Source organism: Gossypium hirsutum, chromosome A03 (assembly GCF_007990345.1).
Source record: "Gossypium hirsutum isolate 1008001.06 chromosome A03, Gossypium_hirsutum_v2.1, whole genome shotgun sequence".
Lineage (NCBI taxonomy): Eukaryota > Viridiplantae > Streptophyta > Magnoliopsida > Malvales > Malvaceae > Gossypium > Gossypium hirsutum.
Window position 1 is genome coordinate 53,084,486 of NC_053426.1, and position 16,044 is coordinate 53,100,529.

Consider the following 16,044-nt stretch of genomic DNA (forward strand, 5'->3'; position numbering starts at 1 on the left):
AAAAGGGTGTGAAGCTTATTTTACCTACGTGCTCGACATTAAAGTAGCTGAAAGAAACATTGAATCACTTCCTATTGTATGTGAGTATCCGGATGTGTTTCCGAAAGAATTATCGGGTTTGCCACCTATTCAAGAAGTAGAGTTTGGTATTAAGATAATGCCTGGGACGACTCCGATATCCATAGCTCCGTACAGAATGGCACCTACAGAATTAAAAGAATTGAAAGCTTAGTTGCAAGAATTGATAGATAGAGGTTTCGGCGACCTAGTTTCTCCCTATAGGGTACACCTGTGTTGTTTGTGAGAAAGAAAGATGGAACTATGAGAATGTGCATCGATTACAGATAGCTTAATAAGGTGACTATAATGAACAAGTATTCATTGCCACGGATTGATGATCTGTTTGACCAACTGAAAGGGGCTACAGTATTTTCAAAGATAGATTGGAGATCAAGCTACTATCAGCTGTGAGTTAAGGACTCCGATGTGCTGAAGGATACTTTCAGAATGAGGTACGGACACTATGAGTTTTTGGTTATGCCTTTTGGACTTACTAATGCACCTGCTATTTTCATGGATTTGATGAATTGGATCTTCAGACCGTATTTGGACCGATTTGTGGCTTTGTTTAAAGATGACATTTTGATCTACTCTCGTAATAAAGCTGAACATGCCGAACATTTGGGACTTGTGTTACAAACCTTATGAGATAAGCATTTGTATGTGAAATTCAGTAAATGTGAGTTGTGGTTAAGTGAAGTCAGTTTTTTGGCCCTTGTGGTATCAGCATCAGGTATTCAGGTTGATCCGAGCAAAATTTCAGCTATACTGGATTGGAAACCTTCGAAGAATGTTTTTGAAGTCTAAAGCTATGCCTGTGTCTCTGCCCGCGTGCCCAATTCTGAGCATTCTATTTCTCATTTTTAAGATACAGGGGACATACGGCTTGACCACATGCCCATGGGACGTGCCGTGTGTCACACACGGCCAAGACACACACCCGCGTGTCTACCCATGTAGACAAAATAAAGCCATTTCCTAGCCTCATTTGTCACCCAAAACTTACCATCCGTCATCAATCATATATCCACCAATCCAACATCATATTCACATAAAATTTGTCATCAATCATGTGGTATTATCTCATGCATCAATGGATATAAACTTATATGCTAACATAATTCCATCAAACCAACACACAATAAGCATTTGTGTAAATACCAAAACGTAACTTTTAAGATAACCAAATTATATCATCACTAGCAATACCAATGGGTAGTTTACAAAACAACAATTACAAGCCATCATTGGGCAAATAAGCTTATACATGCCATTATTCCAAAATGACATTTCTATTTATACCAAAAGATGATAGTGGATAGTGTGATGATTGCTCTGATCGACTTCCAACCTTCTCGAGCTTTTGAGAACTATAAAACAAAGAAAATTAAACGAAGTAAGCATTTTATGCTTAGTAAGACCGTATAACAGAAAATAAACTTACTAATCATATTTATCAATACAAGCATACATAATCATACTTTCTATAAAATTTGGGTAAGTTTACCTAAACACAAACACTTAATCGAACAAGTTAATCAGATAACCTTATATCAGAATCAAGTAAACATAGATGAGCTCATCACATTATTAGCATCCATTAATTTCACCTTTCTACACTTTAAGAGTCTTTTCCATCAAACTATAGAAATTTAGATGGATGTTCGGTAATATACTCATGTGCAAAAGTACCCATTAGGGTACATAATAAAAAGCTACACTCTTCAGTCACATATTTTACAGCAGGATTACTAATCCAGGCTAAATCCAATCCGTAGCATATGCTCTAGAGAGCTTAATTTGGATTACTCATTCGGGCTAAATCAATTTCTAACCTAAGCTTAAGAGGGCTTACATTAGAATTACCCGTCCGGGCTAAATTCTATCTACAACATGTGCATTATTATTCTTATTCAAGAAATCACCTTAATCCATCGAAATTCAACATTCAACCGGAACATGACAATTTGTCTAGATTTCAAAACTTATGACTATTTCATTATGTATCTCATCTCATACATATCAACACAAGCATACAATTCAATTCAAGCATATTAACATACATATTTATGTTACACGAACTTACCTTGATAATGGTTCGTATTTGAATTTCAACTAATCCGAAACCTTTTACTTTCCTCGATCTAGTTCCGTAGTTGGTCTTTCTGGATCTATATGGATAAATTTAACTATTAATCTATCACATTTCATATACATTTGAATCCTATTACATCCTAGGAAAAATTATCATTTTGCCCCTGTCTTTTTCAAAATTTTTGATTTCGTCCCGAGGCTCGAAAAATGAAATTCATGAAATTTAACCCTCTTTCCAAGCCTAGCCGAATTTTATATTCTACATTTACAGCACATACATTTCAAAAATTTTAGAATTCACCATGGGTTTTATCACATTTTCATTTTAGTCCCTAAATTAAGATTTCATCAAAAATTGCTTTGTAAAGTTGTTTATCTATGAATAACTTTTCATTTTCTACCATAAATTTTTAATTTTCAGTATATTCATCCATGACCCAAATTTCATACATTGATAACTTTTCAAATAATTCCCCTAAATAAAAAGATTAGACTATCCCGATTCCAAAAATATAGAAATTACAAAAAATGGGACTTGATTTCCTACCTTTTTAAGCTTGAAAATTTTTCTTCCTCTCTTCTAGGGTTTACATAGAAAAATTGGGGAATATGATATGAAAATATATGATTTTTTTCTTATTAATTAATTATCATCTATTAATATTATTGATTTCCAATTTAGTCCCTACCCCTTTCTAATTTTTCCATGGTTGAGTCATTAAAATATCTACATACTTTTCTTTAATGGTCTAATTATTATATAAGGACCTCTAATTTTGAATTTCATAGCTATTTGATACCTATTATAACAGCCCAATTTCGGTGAAATTAGAATAGTGGTTTCGGGACCAAAAATTCAAGCCGAAATTAAAATTTATTTTTATTTTATTATATGATCAGTATTATGATACACATGTCATGTGAAAATTTTGATAAGAAAATTTTATCGATTAAGTGTTTAATTACGAGAAGGACCAAATCACATAAAATGCAAAAGTTGGATTCTAGTAGCTAGAAGGATTAGATAGCTATGGAATTCAAAACTGAAGGTCCATATATGGTAATTAGACCATTAAAGAAAATATGTGGATATTTTGGTATGACTCATCCATGGAAAAATAAAAAAATACTAAAGACTAAATTCGAAAGATGAAAAGTTATTAAATGACAATTTAATTAAATGAAAAAGAAAACAATTTCGTATTATCTTCTCCAAATATTTCTATGGAAACTCTAGGAGAGAGGAAAAAGACTTGTCAAGCTTATTTCGGTAAGTAAGCAAGCCCCATTTTTGGTAATTTTTATATTTTTGAAACCGAGATAGCTTAATTTATCTATTTGGGGGATTAATTTGAAAAGTTATCAAAGTATGGAAAATGGGTCATGGCTAAATATGCTAAAAATTAGAAATTTATGGTAGAAAATGTAAGGTTGTTGATAGATAAACAACTTTTAGAAAGTGATTTTTGATGAAAATATGATTTAGGGACTAAAATGTAAAGTTGTGAAATTTGATGAAAAATGCTGAATTTTTAAGAATACATTTGATGTAAAATTTGTAATTGGATTTTTCTTAGGCTTGGAATAGGGAGTAAATTGCACAAATTTCATTTTCCGAGCCTAGAAACGAAATTAGAATTTATGGAAAAGTTAGGGGCAAAATGGTAATTTTGCCTAGGATGAAAATTAAGTCCACTTGCATATAAAATGTGATAAATTGACATTAAATTTACTCGTATAGATCCGGATAGGCCAAATTTGGAGCTAGAAAGAGGAAAAGAGGAAAATGTCGGATTAATAGATTTACATACACAAACATTGTCGAGGTAAGTTCGTGTAACTAGATTGTGTTTATTTACATGCTTGCATTGATTGTGTTTATGTAAAATTGTATAAATGTCATAAATATGTGAAATGATTACATATCCAATCAAGCCCGATAAATAAAACTGTTTAAATTAAATGATAATGCCCGATAGATGATAAAGGATAAACGATGAGGATGTTGCTTATATGCTTGCAATGAATGTGGAATGTGTTTATTTGAATTGTATGAATGTTTTGGATGTATGAAATAAGTACATGCCAAGAAATGCTTGAAAATGTTAAATCTTGTTGAATAAATGAATATCGATGGATATGTGATTTCTTGAAATGAATGAGGTCCTGCATTTGCTACTGACGAGATTTAGCTCAGACGAGTAATCTTATTGACCTCTTTTATGAAAAGATTTAGCCCAGACGAGTAATATTGATATAAATCCTCTTGAGCATATGTTATGAAATGGATTTAGCCCAGACTGGTAATCCAGATCAAGCTCTTTAGAGCATATGTCTTAAAAAGGATTTAGCCTAGACCGGTAATCCTATTGTATAGATGTATTGCTCGAGAGTGTACTCTTCGATATAGTACCCTAAGGATATCATTGGACATGAGTTGATGGATTCTGATTCGTACACTACGAGTATACTACCTATGTAACCATTGATATTTCAAATAAATTCAACAAGTAAAAATCTTGATATGAAAATATATGGATAAGAAATGAGTTATTACACGTATCTAGCTAAAATGCAAGTAAATGATGATACATGATATATGATATATGAAAACATGAGATGATAATATTTGTACATGGACTTTATTTGATAAATATATGTTCATTATTGATTATAGACTTGTACATCTTGAGTATACTAATCGTGACCTTGATGTTTTGAGTAATATGAATAAAATTCTAACATGAAATAATCTGAACTCGAGATGAGCTATTATGAAATTATACTTGTAATATAAAGAGATAATTTATACATGTTAAATGAATACATGTTGTGGAAAGCATATCTGCATGGAAACTTGATTATTGTTGAGCGCATATATGTTTTGATGTTATTATGGATATATATGACTAACAAGGGCAATGAGATATGTGTAGGGCTTGAGGTCAAATTGATTGAATATGCCTTACATAGTTACCTCAAAATAGAATGAACGGTAAGTTAAGTACCATGTTATACTAACTTACTAAGAATTTTATGCTTACTTAGTTTTATTTCCCTATTTTATAGTAAATCAGGAGCTCGTTGGACTGGAAGCCTGGCGGAGATTACTCACACTATCCATCGTCCCATGTCGGTATATTATGGTAAATCAATTATGGTTGTAATGGCATGTATAGGTTATATTGGCCATATTGGCATGTAAATGTAAATGATGCTTGTAATCTAGCCGTTGGAATGGCTAGTAATAATTTGTTTTGATATATTTGTAATGTCATACTATGGTAGCTACATATATGTTAAGTAATTGATCAAATTATGCCTATCATGTAAATTAAACCAAGGCAAGAATATGAACATGTATGCATGTAATGGTATGCAATGTTGAATGATAGGATTTGTTTAATTTGATTGCTTGGAATGGTTGGTGTTAGATGTGTGTTTCAAGTGCAGGTCATGGGTGTGATTTTGGGTGAGAAATGAAGCTAGGAATGGCTTTATTTTATCCACACGAGCAGACACACTGGCCTGTGTCTAGACCATTTGTGACACACGAGTGGGTACATGGGAGTGTAGTTAGGTCGTGTGTCCTTTGCACCTTAATTTTTGAGAAATAGAATGCTCAGAATTGAGCACACGATTGTGTGTCTCAGCCATGTGTGCTACATGGCTTAGAACACTGACGTGTGTCTTGGCTGTGTAAAACTTGCACCTAAATTCGAAATGAATTAATTAACCACATGGCCTAGCACACAAGCGTGTGCATGACCGTGTGAATAAGTCAGAGAGTTACACGGGGTAGAACACGGCCTCTAGCACGGGCATGTCCTAGGGTCACACAGACGTGTCCCTTCGACCACATGGGCATGTGAGCCCTGCACCTTGGAAAAATTTTGAAATGTTGGAAAAACTTTTTAGAGGTTCCAATCAAGTCTCGACGCTATTATAATGCTCATATTGGACCTTGAGGGTCCAATTTAAGGGACGTTATGAATGATTTCAAAATTTGAATAGTAACATGCATGATTTATCTATAAATATTTTTGAAAGTTTTGGTAATGCTCTGAAACCCTGTTTCGACGATGGATATGGGTTAGGGGTGTTACATTTAGTGGTATTAAAAATATGGTTTAGTCTGGTCTCAGACTGAACGTAGCATATGTGAAGTTTAGAAATACATGCCATTATATAACATGTGTTAGTGTGATATCTCCTGATTCTGATGAAAATTGTTTTGCAAATAGACAAAGATGCTTTCCAACCGACAAATTCTGATACTACTGAAAGTGATACTCATGTGCCTGAGTAAAAATGTTATTCATGATGAAATAGAACTCGAAATGGTAAGGATAAATGTTTTATAGTACATGAGAATTATGAATGTTATGTTAAATGAGTATATACATGAAAACTAAATTGTGAGGCTTACGATCTCCACCCCCTTACCAGTACAGTTTTATACAATGATATTCATAAGATTTATATGGATTAAGCCCATAAGTGTGAAAGAAGAGTTCAAAGGCTGAATGATTAATAATGTAGTCAGAATTGAGAATGGGTTAATAAGTAAAGACAGTATTGAAAGAGATGTCAGATTTTTCTGAAGATTATTTTGAATATATGTGATGTCATTGTTAAGAAAGAAGTTATTCAAGAGTAATCGACTTATTCAGATATGATATTTACAGCATGGATTAGTCTAAAATTCTTCCAAATTGACTCTTTCAGTGAACTGAATAATGTAAGATTGTTGATGACTTCTTAGTCAGTGGAATGGTAATGAAATTGTAAAGATTTTTGAATACAGTTGTTATAATTGAGTATATTACAGCAACATCTCTTGGGTACTCAATAAATTTTGTTATTCTCAGAGGCATATGAAATTGTTCATGTTCAGACGCAATATTTTTCATATTGAAAGGCTGGTAAATCATGATAGATGGAATTATTGTAAGTTAGGTTGATTTATGAGAGGTATTGCTCTACCTTACGTGGAATTTCTAATTCATCATGATTGATATAAGATTTGATGATAAGGTTCATATGATATCCTTTTCTACATCTACTAATTAATTGAAGTCCTGGATTGCGAATATGCAAGTTATATTGTCTTTATCACAGTTGTTTCTACTGAGTATGAGTGATATTACTCTTTTGAATTTTATCTGAGATATCATTAAGCTCTTTATTATGTAAACGTAGGTTATTTGTGAAAGATATTCTTTGATCGAAGGTAATCACATTTATTACCGTTATAAATATTGACTCGATGGTGAGGTATGGTGATAGAGATCATAGATTATAGGAACTGTATTACTACATTGGTTATTATTGGGGCCACTTTCTATTTTCCCTCTTTTAAGTTGAGGTGCACTATTGATGTTGAAATGTTGTTTTATCTACACAGCTGAAATGTCAGTCACATTATTGCACAATGGTTTAAAATCTATCTGATGGTTGTGGCTTTGGAAAAACTCAAAGCTTCAATGTTAATAATTGAAATCGTTACATTGATGACATAGTTATTACAGAAAAGATGTAAGAGTTGAATGGACTGATAAATATCAATAAAGTTTTGACCAGTTGGAAGCTATGTTGATCAAAGTATTGATTCTGGTTAAGCCTGAATTGGGTAAGGAATTTGTTATTACAATGATGTATTATTAAATGAGATTATATTGTGTTTTGATGCAGTAAGACAAAGTAATAGCATGTGCTTTCAAACAGTTAAAAACCACATGAAAAGAATTACTTGATACATGATCTAGAATTGACAGCTATTGTTTTTGTGTTGAAATCTGACAACATTACTTGTTTGGTGAAAAATGTCATATATTCACTGATTATAAAAGTTTGAAGTATCTGATGTTGCTAAAAGATTTGAATATGAGATAGCGTATATGGTTTGAAACGTTGAAAGGTTATGATTTGATAATTGTATATCACTTGGAAAGGACAAATGTGGTTACAAATATTCTGAGTAGGAAATCTCTATATACTTTGCAAGCCATGGATACCGATTATGATTGTCTGGTAATAGCTCTATTCTAGCTGAGTATAGAGCTAAACTGATATTTCTACGATAAAATAGTGAAACTCAGAAAACTGATAATGAGTTGTAAGTTAAATGGGTATAGAATGAAATAATTATAGAATCAAGATAATAGTTGTCTGTTTTTCCGAGATAGAGCCTGTGTACTGAAGAATTTGGAACTGTTATAGAAAATTTTACATGATGATCACGTGATTTCATGATAGGTTTTAATTATTTATAATTACTCGTTCTTAAACTAACTATTATTGCGATGTAGGCAAGTGTACCTATCGAACAGTAGTATAGTTTTAGCAAGATCGGATTGTCGAACACAAAGGAACTAAAAGTACCAGTAATGACTGTCTTTTTATTATCTAGCCTAAGAATAAAGAGATTTTGTTTTAATTAACTAATTATCTAAACTAATAACTCACAGAGGAAAGAATTGGGGAATTACTTTTGGGAAAAATCGATTCACTTAAAACAATACCTAAGGTAAAATCCACCTAGACTTGTTATTCTGGCTCCGAATCGGATGATTTATTCATTCAAGTTGTTCCATAGAGATCCCTAAGTTATGTTATTATCCCTACTCAAGACTAATAACGTCTAATCCCTAGATTGAATAACCGAGACTTTTCTCTAATTAACACTCTAGGGTTGCATTAACTCGATCTATGGATCCCCTTATTACGTTTCACCTTAATCCGGCAAAATCATGTCACCCTATGTCTAGGCACACAATCAACTCCGCTTAATTATGACAAATGTACTCTTGACAGGGTCTATTCCTCCTTTGAATAAGAGCATGTCTTGAATCAATATCTTGGGTTATCAAAATAAGAATTAAGAATACATAATTAAGAACAAGTTAAATATTTATCATTCGATTCAAAAAATAATAATAAGATTCGTCTAGGTTTCATTCCCCTTAGGTATTTAGGGGTTTTAGTTCATAACTAAATAAGAAAACATCTCAAAAGAATAAAGAATACAAAACATAAAGAAAAACCAAAACTCCTGAATGGAAATTGAGGAGAGATCTTCAGTCTTAATGATGAATCCGGCTTCTAAGATGGATCAATCAGCTTTCTTAGAGTAATTCCTTACTCCCTATTCTCTGTCACTCTTTTCTTCCTCCTCTAGGGTGTATTTATAGGCTTTGGAATGCCTAAAAAACCCTCAAAATTAGCCTTTTCCGAATTGGACTCAACTTGGACTCGGCAGGGACATGCCCGTGGCACACGCCCATGTTCGATTACTTCAGGCCGTGCTAGAGCCTGCCAAATTGACACGGCCGTGTGGCCTACCCGTGTGAGGAGGTCCAAGCTGTGTTGATTTCGTACTTTGGCCCATTTTCTTCGTTTTTGGCCCGTTTCTCGTTCCTTTCGCTCTTCTATGCTCTCCTAAGTATAAAACATGAAATTAAAGCATTAGGAGCATTGAATTCACCAATTCTAATGGAAAATCGTCCATAAAATGCATTAAACATGGGGTAAAATATGTATAATTTACGGTTTATCAAATACCCCCACACTTAATCTTTTGCTTGTCCTCAAGCAAAATTCCCAATTCATAATCAAAATAAATTCTTCTCAACTTATAATTTCTATCGATAATATCTCAGAATAATCCATAGGTAATCATACATTGAGAATTCAACTAAAAGAACATAAAAGTTTCAAACATTCCTAGTTGAGTATTTAATCATGCAAACATAGGTGTCTCTCTGCATCTAAGTAATTACCTTTGATTCAAAATATCACAGAGTTTCACATCTTCACTAAAGATTCACTCAAATCACTCGAGGTGTTTAAGGACAATAAATGAAGCACTCAATAGTCAGTAACGAAAAGTCATTACCATAGGCCTGCATGAAAATCAAATCTCGACCACTATAATTTAAGATGATACATCAATCAAAAGATCTTTAGAGGGTTGTAGTGAGGCTTGGTTAGGGGGTGTGGTCACAAGCTGAAAGAAAGGGTTAGAATCGAGATTGAATTGAAAAATTGCCTAACTAGAAAAAGAGTTAATCTTCACTTGCGTACAACAGAGCTTCTTTTCAGAATATGAAATTACAGATATGTATACATAGTTTTTTTTTAAGAACAAGTTAAAATAATATAGACTAACTATTAAGAACAAAACATAGCTAAGCAATCCATTCAACTAAAATCTCGACAGAAATAAGGATTAATTTAGGGAATTTCAAGAATAATGGGTTAAAGGTTAATATTGAGGTTAATACAAGGAATGGCTTGTTAGGCTCAAATGGGTTTACTAAAGGTTAATTGTGGAGGTAGGCTTTTCATGGAATGAGTGGGTTAATCCTAAGTGCCTTAATCATTTTGATATATCAAATCAAATGGTGTGGTCTCGACATGCATAATCAAGCAAGTTCTACAATAACAGTTCAATACTGATGCACTCAAAGCAATAATAAAAGTGAGCATGAAATGATTAATAGATGCTCAAAAGGCTCAAAAATCTCATAAAAATCATGGCTTTTTTATGTTTAGACTCGTGAATACCAATTCAAAGTAATACCTAGACTTGGGAAACAACCTATAATTTTAAATTCTTAAAAATCAACTTATCATATTTGATTCTCTAATGTGTTAAAGTTTAAACAATCAATGCATAAATCCCTATGTATTAATTCAAGATATATCAATCAAAATCATAAATCAATTAAAATTTATCCTAAATATGATATGAAATATTTTCAAGAGAACAAGGCAATCATTCAGGGATTTTTTTGATAATGAAATAAATACCCCCCACTTAAGATGTACATTGCCCTCAATGTACAAAGATAGATATTAGAGTATAAAAATAAGATAGGGAGAGAAGTGAAACTTCCTGTATGATGAATTGCTCAAACTGGAGTTCTGGAGAGGAATCGGTTCGAGAGTGGAGGAGGATACTCCGGCGGGCATAGAGGTTCATTAGGCTATAAGTCCTACGCCAAAAGGATATTATCTCTAGTGGTAGCTATGGTCGTGGGCGAGCAGGACATGGCAGTCATGGAGAACCTTTCCCGGTGGAGGTTTAGTTCCTATATGATGATGAGCTTAAGAGCTCTATATAACTGTGATAAAATTAGGAACTTTTTAGGGGATATTAGGAAGAATAACTACTCATAAAGAAAAACCGAAATTGATAATTAAAAATAAAATTCTAGAATCTGCTAAAATAAAAATAAAAGTAGTTTTAATAAAAATTAAAACATAAAATAATAAATAAATGTTTTTAAGCATCTTTATCGCTGGGTGATTCGCGAGGTGGGACTGGCGATGAGATGTGGAGGTGCTGACAAATCTGCTGTAGAGTAGCATCAATGTTGTCAAATCGTTGAAAACACTGTTGCTCGAATCGAGTGAGGTGCTCAGAGATGTCAGTGTATGAAGCCGCCGCATGAACTGGACGAGAGGGTGGTGGTGGCTGAGTCGGTGGGCCCTCTTGCTGTGGGGGGACATCATCAGGAATGTCCTCGTAGGTCTTCTCCTCGGTTGATTTGGCGAAATGATACTGGGGAGGGTAGGTTCCTCGGTACTCTCGATCATCCTCATGCTAAGCATGCTAGAGATGCCTTGTAGAGACATCTGGCCGATGAAGGTGAGGGATGATTCTTGGGCCGCAATGTTGAGGAGCCCAAAGTGTCGCGCCAGTCGAGTCACATAGGGGCCAATAGAGATGACCCCCTTCCGATGCCGCTCCGTCTGGTGCTGAATTGCAAGGTCGATGACGTGCCCTTGCGACATGCACCATAAGAAGTAAACGTTGTGGGTGTTGACGACGCCAGTGCTCTCTTGCCTCCCTATAATCCTGTGAGCTAAAATAGCGTGTAAGTACCTCAGGGATGGTGGGAGAACTGATGCCTTGGAGTGGCTAGGATTGTAGAAGGCTGTGCTAGGGGCCAAAGTGTGCCAGCACTTCGAGGGAGAGAAATGTATGTGGCGACTGAGAGCATGTAGTTCATTCTCCTCCTTGAACTCCTCCGTATATAAATCTAGTGCAGCACCAAACTCTGGGACACTTAGCTGGCGAATTAATCTGCCTAGGCTAAATTGAACCGTGTCGGGATCGTCGTAGTTCGTCATTACAGTCTGAAGATGGAATGTTGAGCATAGTTCCATCGTGAGCTCAAGGTATGTTGGCTCAATAATCCCAAAGAATAGCTCCCAAGGGTTGGTGGTTAGGAGGGCCAGAATCACATCAGCCATCTGAACTTGTTCTACAGTAGCCCAGTCGATGTAGAGACCCACAATTAAGGGTCGGGCCTGAAGTATTTGGAAAAGCTCTTCTTAGGGCCCTCAGGGGAACTGCAGGAGGGAGTGACGAATTTCTGTGGTTGGATCCACAGAAGATGACTCTCCCTTCTTCTTCTTCGAGGCAGGTACGATGGCCTTTTTACCACGTAAAGATGACATGGTACCTGCGTTTAGAATCATCAAGTCATCTTGATGAGTGGTCAAAGTAAAAGGAATACAATTTTCAAATAAAAAGCAGAATTTCAGCCACAACCAAACATAACTAATCTAATAATTTCGTGACCTTATCATTGTATGAAAATGGGCATAGTAATGGCATGTGTAGGACAAAAGAGTGAGGCTATTCTAACAACATAATTGAAAAATGCAAATTGAATGATAGACATTGGTATGGAAATATCATGAGAATGAGCATGGTAAAGTCATGGGTATGAGATTTCCCTAATAACTTGATTTAACATGCAATGCATAATAACTAACCTAAGAATGCAAACTAAGTGATAAAATAATGAGCAAAATGACAAATAATTCAAAAGCAATGAAGATTATGCTAAATAAGCATTAGTAATAAGTAAAATAGAAGTGAAAGGAGTAAACAAACGCTAAGGGAAAGAGATTAAGCATAAAAAATGAAGTGGAAAGTGACGCACGGGCATGGCAGAGAGGCCGTGTGGAGTTGCAGGTGAATGGGGAAAAAAGTGAATAGTGTAGGGTATTTATAGATTTTGGGACACATGGCCAGGGCACACGCCCGTGTTCCTCAATTTCAGCCCGTGTGACTCGCGAATTTCAAATTTGGGTGTGTCTGACATTTAGTACACGCCCGTGTTCCTTGGGCGTCTGGGTTCACTAGCTTCGTTTGCTTCTCCCACACCCGTGTGTGCAAGCCCCACGCCCTTGCTATTTTAATAGGTTCGTCCGTGATTTTTCCACGCGGGCGTGTCGCATGCCCGTGTTGTTTTGGCAGACTCGACCATGGCCATGTCGCACGGTCGTGGCATTTTATCGAAGCCCATGTTGAGGGAATCCTTGCCCTGTTTTCACACGAGCGTAAGCACGCCCGTGTGCTTGGCCGTGTCTCTGTGGAAACACCTATATTTAAGATTTCCATTAGTAAGTTAGGAGTTAAATACCAAAATTTAAAGAAATTAATATTGTTAGTGCTCAGGTTTCCTCCCGAGAAGCGCTTATTTATAGTCTAACCTCGACTTACCTCTCCAGTGAATGGTCATGGTGGTTTGAGGAGTTTATACTCCTCATTCTTACTATCAATCTCATCAAAATAAGGTTTTAATCGGGTGTTGTTTACCTTAAAAGTGCCGAACTTGGGATGACTCACCTCTACCGTACTGAATGGAAAAATACTGAGTACCGTAGGAGGGATTTCCTCATTCGGTGTGGTAGTGACAATGTGGGGATCTGCGGCATCTAATAAGACCTTATCACCAACCTTAAGTTAATTTTGAAAGGTATCGGGCTCGTTTTGGCGTAGTTTCGGTTTATCGTGTGTTCTCGGTTTATGTGTTTGCCATTCATCTAGCTCCTCTACTTGCAGCCTTCGTTCTTCATGAATAGAACCTCTACTATTGTTCGAGAGTGGCTCATGTACTTCCTTCAAACTTATCTCCTACAATGTGGGTTGTAACATGTGGTCAGTTTTAATAGAATGGTTTAGACGATCACCTTCAATTTTCGATGTGTTGTTAGAATTGCGAGCTTGAAGGGTGAGTGTTTCATCTCCTATACGAAGCGTGACTTCACTTGTGCCAACATCAATAATTGTTTTAGCAGTTGCTAAAAAGGGCCTTCCTAGGATTAAAGGAGTATTTCTATCCTCCTCTATGCCTAAAATAATGAAGTCAATGGGAAATATAAGTTTATCGATTTTGATTAGCACATCTTCAATAATACCCCTAGGAAATCTTAGAGTTTTATCTGCTAATTGAATGCTCATCCTAGTCTGTTTGGGTTTCCTGAGACCTAGTTGCTTGAACATTTTAAAAGGCATGACGTTGATACTAGCCTCTAAATCAGCTAATGCATTATTAACATCTAAACTACCAATTAAACAAGGAATAGTAAAGCTCCCTGGGTCTCTTAGTTTGTTGGGTAGTTTATTTTGGAGAATGGTCGAGCAAACTACGTTCAGCTCCACATGCGACGCCTCGTCAAACTTCCACTTATTTGCTAAAAGCTCCTTTAAAAAATTCATTGTGTTTGGCATCTGTGATAGCTTCAATATACAGTAAGTTAATATGTAATTTTTTATGAGTTTAAGGAATTTACCAAACTGTTCATTTGAGCGGTCTTTCCTTATCGCGTTGGGGTATGGCACACGAGGTTTATATTCGATAGTCACTGGTTTTTTTGTATTTTGATCTACCTCACCTTGACCTTTGCTTACCACAGTTTCTTGCCTCGGTTCTGGTTCAGGCTCAACGACTCCTTCGTCATCTTGAATATTAATTGCGTTGAGTTATTCCCTTGGGTTAGGTTCAGTATTACTGGGCAAACTACCTTGTGGCCATTCGGAGATTAGTTTAGAAAGCTGGCCTATCTGAGTTTTGAGGCTTTGGATCAACGCTTTTTGATTTTTAAGTGCTGTCTTGGTGTTCTAAAAACGGGTTTCTGACACTGATATAAACTTTGAGAGCATCTCTTCAAGGTTTGGCTTCTTATCCTGTTGGTAGGGTGGTTGTTGGTAGCCCGAAGGATGTTGTGGTCTTTGATTGCCTTGATCGCCCCACGAGAAATTGGGGTGGTTCGTCCAACCTGCATTATAAGTGTTACTATATGGATTGTTTTGAGTTCAAGGATTATTACCCATGTAGTTTAATTGCTCGTTATCCATGTTGTGGCTATAAGGTTGGTATTCCGAATAGTTTGTTCCATCGCTACTTGCTTCGCACTGCATTACTGGGTGAACCTGTGAAGAAATAAGAAAACCATCAATTTTTTTATTCAAGAGTTCTACCTGATTTGACAGCATGGTGATCGAATCGACGTTATAAATACCGACTATTTTTGTTGGCTTTGTCCTTATGAGTTGCCACTGATAGTTATTCAGTGACATCTCCTCTATAAACTCATAGGCATCTTCCGGAGTTTTATTATTGATGGTTCCTCCAACCGCTGCGTCAACCATTTGCCGAGTCGAAAGATTCAGACCATTGTGAAATGTTTGTACTTGGAGCCAAAGTGGTAACCCATAGTGAGGGCACCTTCTTAGAATGTCCTTGTATCTCTCCTATGCATCGTAGAGTGTTTCTAAATCCATCTACACAAAAGAAGAGATATCATTACGTAATTTAGCCGTTTTAGCCGTCGAAAAATATTTTAGTAAAAAATTTTCGGTCATTTGTTCCCAAGTAGTAATTGACCCTCGTGGTAACGAGTTCAACCACTGTTTAGCTTTGTTCCTTAATGAAAAAGGGAATAACTGAAGACGAATGGCATCATCAGAAACGCCATTGATTTTAAATGTATCACAAAATTCCAGAAAGTTTGCTAAGTGAGCATTGGGATCTTCATCCTACAAACCATCAAACTAAACAAATTGTTGTATCATCTGAATAGTTT

General features: G+C 35.5%; 1 non-coding gene across 1 annotated transcript; it reads left to right on the forward strand.

The window, feature by feature from the left end:
• Nucleotides 1-15,668: 15,668 nt before the first annotated feature.
• LOC121225321 (small nucleolar RNA R71) lies at nucleotides 15,669-15,775 on the forward strand. The gene has a single exon (XR_005923183.1). It is a non-coding gene; the product is annotated as a small nucleolar RNA R71 (small nucleolar RNA).
• The last annotated feature ends 269 nt before the right edge of the window (nucleotides 15,776-16,044 follow it).